We start from the raw sequence: 6,677 nt of genomic DNA on the forward strand, positions 1-6,677 counted from the left end.
ATTGGATTTTGCATGCCGGAAAAATAATTGAGCTTCAGACACAAGAAGACTAGCATTGGCTTGACTTGAGTGAATTGCAAAAAACCGCCACATTTGGGGCTTCATCTCTGGAAAACCACCAGGTCACTAACTTTTTTTTTGCAAAAATCACCGCGGATTCGGTAAACATTTTGCAAATCGCACTGATCATGTGATTCGGTGCTATTTGATCAGTGCTATTTGCAAAATGTTTACCAAATCCGCGGTGATTTTTGCAAAAAATTAGTGACCTGGTGGTTTTCCGCAAACGATGCCCCAAATATGGTGGTTTTTTGCAATTCACCCGCTTGCTTGGATTGTCCACTGGCTGGCTTTTGAGATGGCTTGCATTCCCTGCTCTCTCTCCAAGACATTAAACTATTTTGACCATCTCATATCCTGAAGGGCACAAAAGTGTGAGCACATAATAAACTGCGATTTCCACAAATACTTGCTATTGCAGGTGCTTGGCTGCTGGAATGATCGAAAAGAGACGGACAAGAATTTGCGCTGGTAATATAGCTGTTCCTTTGGATTGATGGATGCTCTGTCAAATTAATTTCCTGTTAGGTCTCTGTGCGTGTATAGCTTAGTTTTTTTTGTTTTTTTGGCTTAGTTTGTTGCTAGTGTGTTAGCTACTGTAATGCTAACAGTGGGTGTTTCCCAAACTCTTGTAAGTTCCCATTGCTACTGCTCCTCGTTCTCAAAATAAATCTACTGTATGTGCATGTGTCATTTCCAAACCGTCATTTCTCAAAATGCTATTCTAAAAGTGTTGCTATTCATGTCATCTCCAGACCGTCAGAATTTCTAAATCTCCTCCTATAGAATACCTTGATAAAAACAAGGAAAAAGAGACACGGTAAGGAACGTCCAATGGTTATATGGCTGTTGCACATGGTAGGCTGTTGAAGTCATTGCTATTTGTCATTGTGTGCATGCCACGGTACGAACTGCCAATACCTTCGAAGTGCCAAAGCACCTTCAATGCATCGGGTCCATGAAATGTTGGATGTGCACGATACAGGTACAGTGCTTTCAATAATGCAGCATGTGGGGAAATAATTGAGCTTGAGCCACGGGAAGACTGGCATTGACTTGACCTGCAGGTACACTTGCTGCCTCTTGAGATGGCTTCAACAACAAGACTTGCTTGCATTCTCTGCTCTCACCTAGCCATGTCTCTGCTTTGGTGATTCCAGATACTGATGCAAGCCCACAAGAAGTAGGTCACTGCAGGTCCAGATCAGGCCAGGTCTACATCGATCACAGGTCAGGTTAACTCCTTGACTCTTGAACTTGCTTGCATTCCCCACTCTAACCCTGCAAGCCATGACACTGTTTTGGTGATTTCAGATCTTGAAGCAAGCGCACAAGGAGGATCTCTCACCAAATCCTTCCGGATCTACATCGACTTCAAGCCAGGTGCGCTCCCCTTAATTTGGTTGTGTTCCCAGTTCTCTTGTCAATATCCTAGGTACGTAGATAGGTCGATGCAAAACTAAGAAGTTTCCCTGGCCATTACAAGCCAGGTATGTGGTGGTTCTCTGGTTTTGACGGGTAAAAGAAACAAGGAGAACTTGAAGATCAAATCCAGCTACTTGTCATCGGTTACATGAGGATTCAGGATCTCAATGATTAATCTTCAATGACAACAAGACCATGAAGTCTCTTATTTTTGGAGAAGACTCTGCTGGTGCTTTCAGATTCAGAACTGCACAAAGAGGTTACCAAGATAAATCAGATCTAAGCTATTACAAGGCTGCAGGTGTGTCCTCCTTCCCTAGTTTTCGGCTATCTTAGGTAGCACTCAGAACAATCTTCCTCTGCGCAATCAAAATAATCCACTTATGTTGTATCTGTTGAAGTTGGCCAGACCCGTATACTGTGTGAGTAATGCATTGTGATTTCTTCCAGCAACATAATCACAATAAAGATTTCTTGTGGAAGAGGGATGATCTTCTTAATTTGTGATGGCACCAATGTCTGGCAAGCTGGCATGTATGTATGTTCAGGTTGTAGTTGCCATCCATTGTTTTCCTTGGATTCACAAAATATCTGGAACTAATCTGTAGCGTTGTTGTTGATAATACTCGTTACTGGTGACATACTTACCACAGCATGGGCAATTGGGCATATGCTCTTGCATTGATGACACATTAATATGTGAATTTCTACCCTCCTAGAGCCAATATTCTTGCTGTGTTAGGATCTCCTAAAGTGAACATGATGTCTGCTTTTAATTGAAGTTGTTGTAATCATGGTAGAATATATTGATTTGTGCTATAATGATTCCTATGACACTACAGTTTTGCTTTCACATTCATTTCTTGATTGCGTTATATTTTTTGTCTTGTATCTGACTTAACAACTTTAGCTATTTAATAGGTTATGTGTACGCGTCATCCAATCCTGTTATCACCCGGTTGTTTTTGGGCCTTGTCGTCACCTTGTAAAACATTTCGAACTTTTTCTACACCACTTTTGAAAAGATGGTTCTGTGCATCAAATGATGCAGATGCCGGGGGTTTAACCTCCTTTCTAGAAAAGATAAACAACAACTTTTGCTATTTGTTTCCTGGAAGTAGAATAGGTAGATTGGCAAGCTGACAGGTATGTAATGTCAGATTGGTTTCCTCTTTGACTTGGTTCAGATTTGAACATTTGAGGCATTTAACCTGATATATCCCTATATGGCAGAGGAACATGTATGCACAGTTATCTGGTTAAGTGTCACTGCTCTTGTTAGTTAATAACACCAAGTTTGCTGCATTGACTGTAGCAGAGTCCCTATTCTCAAAAAAAAAAAGACTATAGCAGAGTCCCAAGTGTTTTGAGGTGCTTCTCGAAAGAACTGCTTTGTTTGGTCATGTGTGTTTAAATTATATAGGTTAACAATATGAAATAAGACTTGAGAAGGATTGCTTGGAAAGATTCTGCTTATTTCACTTTTCTACTGTTGCTGGAGAGTTTTGAAGTGTTATGGCAAGTGTTGGGTGAGTTTTGAAGTGTTTCGGCAACTGCTTGGCTGTAGCAGCATTCACTAAATGTTTAATTAACGCATTACTTCATTTTGCAGTGGTCAGTTTGATAATATCAAGGAGAATATACAACTAGGCCACCACCCAGTGAGGCATTAATAGTTCTCAAAATAATGGCAGAGATTGTGATTCTTCTAGCTATTAAAAAGATCGGAATTGCCTTGGCAAAGGGAGCGGCAGACCAGGTCAGCGTGCAGTTTGCAAAGTATGGCACGCAGCTACTAGAGCTACAGGCCAGCATGGGCCGTATTGCCAGAGAGCTTCGCGTAATGCATGATGTACTCTGTCAAATGGACATTCGAAACTGCAACAATCAAGTATACGAGGGTTGGTTGGAGGAGGTACAAAAGGTAGCACATGTGATGGAGGACATGGTGGATGAGTACTTGTATCTAGTTGGTCAGGAACATGATATCAGTTTTTTCTTTTTCCTGAAGAAAGATTTCAAGAAGCCAAGATCTCTGCTTTCTTTGAAGAAGATAGCTTCCAAGGTGAAGGAAATAGAGAAAGACCTTTTACATCTATCTGAGACAAAAAACCGTTGGGTTCCCATGATAAATAATGGAGATAGTAGCAACTCAAATTACATTATCAAGAGATCCCAAGATCTAGTAAACATTTCACGCTCCCTTGATGATGAAGATCTGGTGGGGATGGATAAAAATAGAGAAAAACTCGAGGAGTGATTAGCAGGTGATGACCCGGAACGCTCTGTGATATCTGTGCTCGGAATGGGAGGTCTTGGTAAAACTGCTTTAGCTGCAAATATATACAAGAAGAAGAGGGATAAATTCCAGTGCCACGCCTGGGTCTCCATCTCTCAAACTTATTCTGCGGAAGATGTCTTGAGGAAGATAATCAAGGAACTTTTTAAAGATAATGTCAGTGTTCTATCTAGCACTATGGCTATGGACATCATGAGCCTTGCAGAGACACTGAAGAAATATCTGGAGCAAAGGAAGTATTTGATCATACTGGATGATGTTTGGACTCCAGAAGCATTTGATGATTTGTTTAGGACAATTCCTCATAATGATAAGGGCAGTAGGCTGATAATCACAACACGGGAAGGCGATGTTGCTGCACTTGCCTCTCAAGGACATATGTTAACACTTGAAGCTTTACCAGAAGACAAGGCATGGGACCTCTTTTGTAAGAAAGCCTTTCCAAGAGATACAAATCATGAATGTCCTATTGAGTTGATGCCATTGTCCAAGGAAATAGCTAGCAAGTGCAAAGGCTTGCCTCTTGCTATTGCCTCTGTTGGTAGCCTCTTGCGCGTGCATGAGAAAACCGTGGAAGAATGGAAAAGAATAAATGACCAACTGAGCTGGGAGATAATTAATAATTCAAGATTCGACCACATAAGGAATGTTTTGCATCTAAGCTTCATATACCTTCCAACACACTTGAAAAGTTGTTTCTTGTACTGCAGTCTATTTCCAGAAGACTACCATTTCAGAAGGAAACAACTTTTACGGTTATGGATAGCAGAGGGGTTCATCGAGGAGAGGGGTGAAAGCACATTAGAAGAAGTGGCAGAAGGCTATCTGAAGGAGTTGATTGACAGAAACATGCTACAACTAGTTGAGAGGAACACATTTGGTAGGACGAAGGAATTCAGAATGCACGGTATCTTATGTGAATTAGCAGTGGACTTGTGCCGGAAGAACTGTTTTGGTGTTACGTATGAGGATAAATGTGGGGGGCATCTTCAGAAGATTGGGCGTCGATTGGTACTACACAAACTGAAGAAGGATATTCAGCAACCATTTTCCAACATGCACCAGCTCCGAACTGTCATCACACTGGAGGATAACATGCGGTCATTCACTCTACTACCTCTGCTATGTAAGGAGTCAAGATGTATGACGGTGCTAGAATTAAATGGTCTACCCATGGATAAGATTCCTGATGCTATTGGAGATCTTTTTAATGTCCGCCATTTGGGTTTGCGTGATTCAAAGGTGAAGATGCTCCCGGAGTCTATTGAGAAGCTTTCAAATTTGTTGACACTGGACCTTTGTAGATCTGACATACATGAGTTGCCAGGTGGGATTGTGAAACTGAAGAAGCTCAGGCACTTATTTGCTGAGAGAGTAATTGATCCAAACTGGAGAGAGTTCAGATGTCGCAGTGGTATGTGTATCCCTAGTGGGCTTGGAAATCTAACAAACTTGCAGACACTACAAGCATTGGAAGTACAGGATGAGTCTCTTAGACATTTAGGGGAGCTGAGACAACTGAGAAGCTTGAGATTATGGAATGTGAAAGCAATCTACTGTGGACGCATCAGTGAGTCTCTAGTTCAGCTGCAGTGTTTGTCCTACCTAGATGTGAATGCAAGTGATAAGAACGAAGTTCTCTTGTTGAATGTCTGCCTGCCAAACCTGCAAAAGCTATATTTGAAAGGACGACTAGCGGAAGGGGCGTTGGACGAGTCTCCTCTCTTCCAATATGTGGAGGGGCAGAACTTTTATGAATTGGAGCTATATTGGTCACAGCCAAAGTTTTAAATAGCGCGCTAAGCATCTTAGCGCCGGACCTCTTTCAAATGCTATAGCGTGCTATAGCGGAGCTATAGCGCGCTATTTAAAATGTTTGTTCATTTGTTTGGACCAAAATCTCTTAGCGCAAGACCTTTTGTAAACGCTATAGCGTGCTATAGCGGAGCTATAGCGGGCTATTTGAAACAGTGGTCACAGCTGAGAGAAGACCCCCTGCCATCTCTTTCTCGGTTGTCAAATTTGACGCAGCTACGCTTCACCAGAGCATACAGTGGAGAGCAGATGACATTTCTCAAGGGTTGGTTTCCCAAGCTAAAGATTCTTTTCCTAAGAGACCTGCTTAATTTGAATCGGCTGGAGATACAGCAAGGTGCCTTGGTGAGCCTGGAGAAACTATTTTTAGGCAACCTAAGCAGCATGACAGAGGTCCCACCTGGCATTGAGTTCCTCATGCCCCTCCAGTATCTATGCTTCGAAGAAATCACGAAGGACTTCTTTACTGTGCTGGACCAATGTTCTGCTATTCAAGGGAATTGGTGGTATAGTTTCCGAGATTGACATGCCACACTGGTCAGGAGACATGCAAGTACGTGAGTTATAGCCATCTGCCAACCAGTACCACTACTTCAACATGTTGATCTGATCCAATGTTGGTTATGCAGGTGACCAGCCGGAAGGAAACATGAAGATGCTTCATTATTTTGGTCTGCATGCAGATCAATGGAAAAGAAGGATTGGGTCCAATGCATGAGTTGTACAATGCATCTCGATGCACAATGAGTTTTCTCTGTTTTTTCAAGACGTATCGCTACTGGGCTTGTCAAGTGTGATACAGTTGTCTGTTGATTTATTCCGGCTGTGGCTTTTAAGTAGCACGTCATGCACTTATTGTAAGACTGCAAGTGAGCTGCTCTTCATGCAGATTGATTTCCAGTTGTGTGCTTGTTCCGAACTATGTACTATTATTGGGGCGTGTGTGTGCTTGTTGATAAACTTGTAGGTGCATTTTGCATCTGTTCGGCTATTTCAGTTGTGGCTACTAAATGAGAACACTTGGTTTGTGGCTCACAATGTTCAGATATTCATTTTATAGTCATCATGGTTACTGCCT

The 6,677-nt window shown here is 42.0% G+C and overlaps 1 pseudogene; it reads left to right on the forward strand.

The window, feature by feature from the left end:
• Nucleotides 1-212: 212 nt before the first annotated feature.
• LOC119330463 lies at nt 213-6,448 on the forward strand (annotated as a pseudogene).
• The last annotated feature ends 229 nt before the right edge of the window (nt 6,449-6,677 follow it).

Source organism: Triticum dicoccoides, chromosome 7A, assembly GCF_002162155.2.
Source record: "Triticum dicoccoides isolate Atlit2015 ecotype Zavitan chromosome 7A, WEW_v2.0, whole genome shotgun sequence".
Taxonomy (NCBI): Eukaryota; Viridiplantae; Streptophyta; class Magnoliopsida; order Poales; family Poaceae; genus Triticum; species Triticum dicoccoides.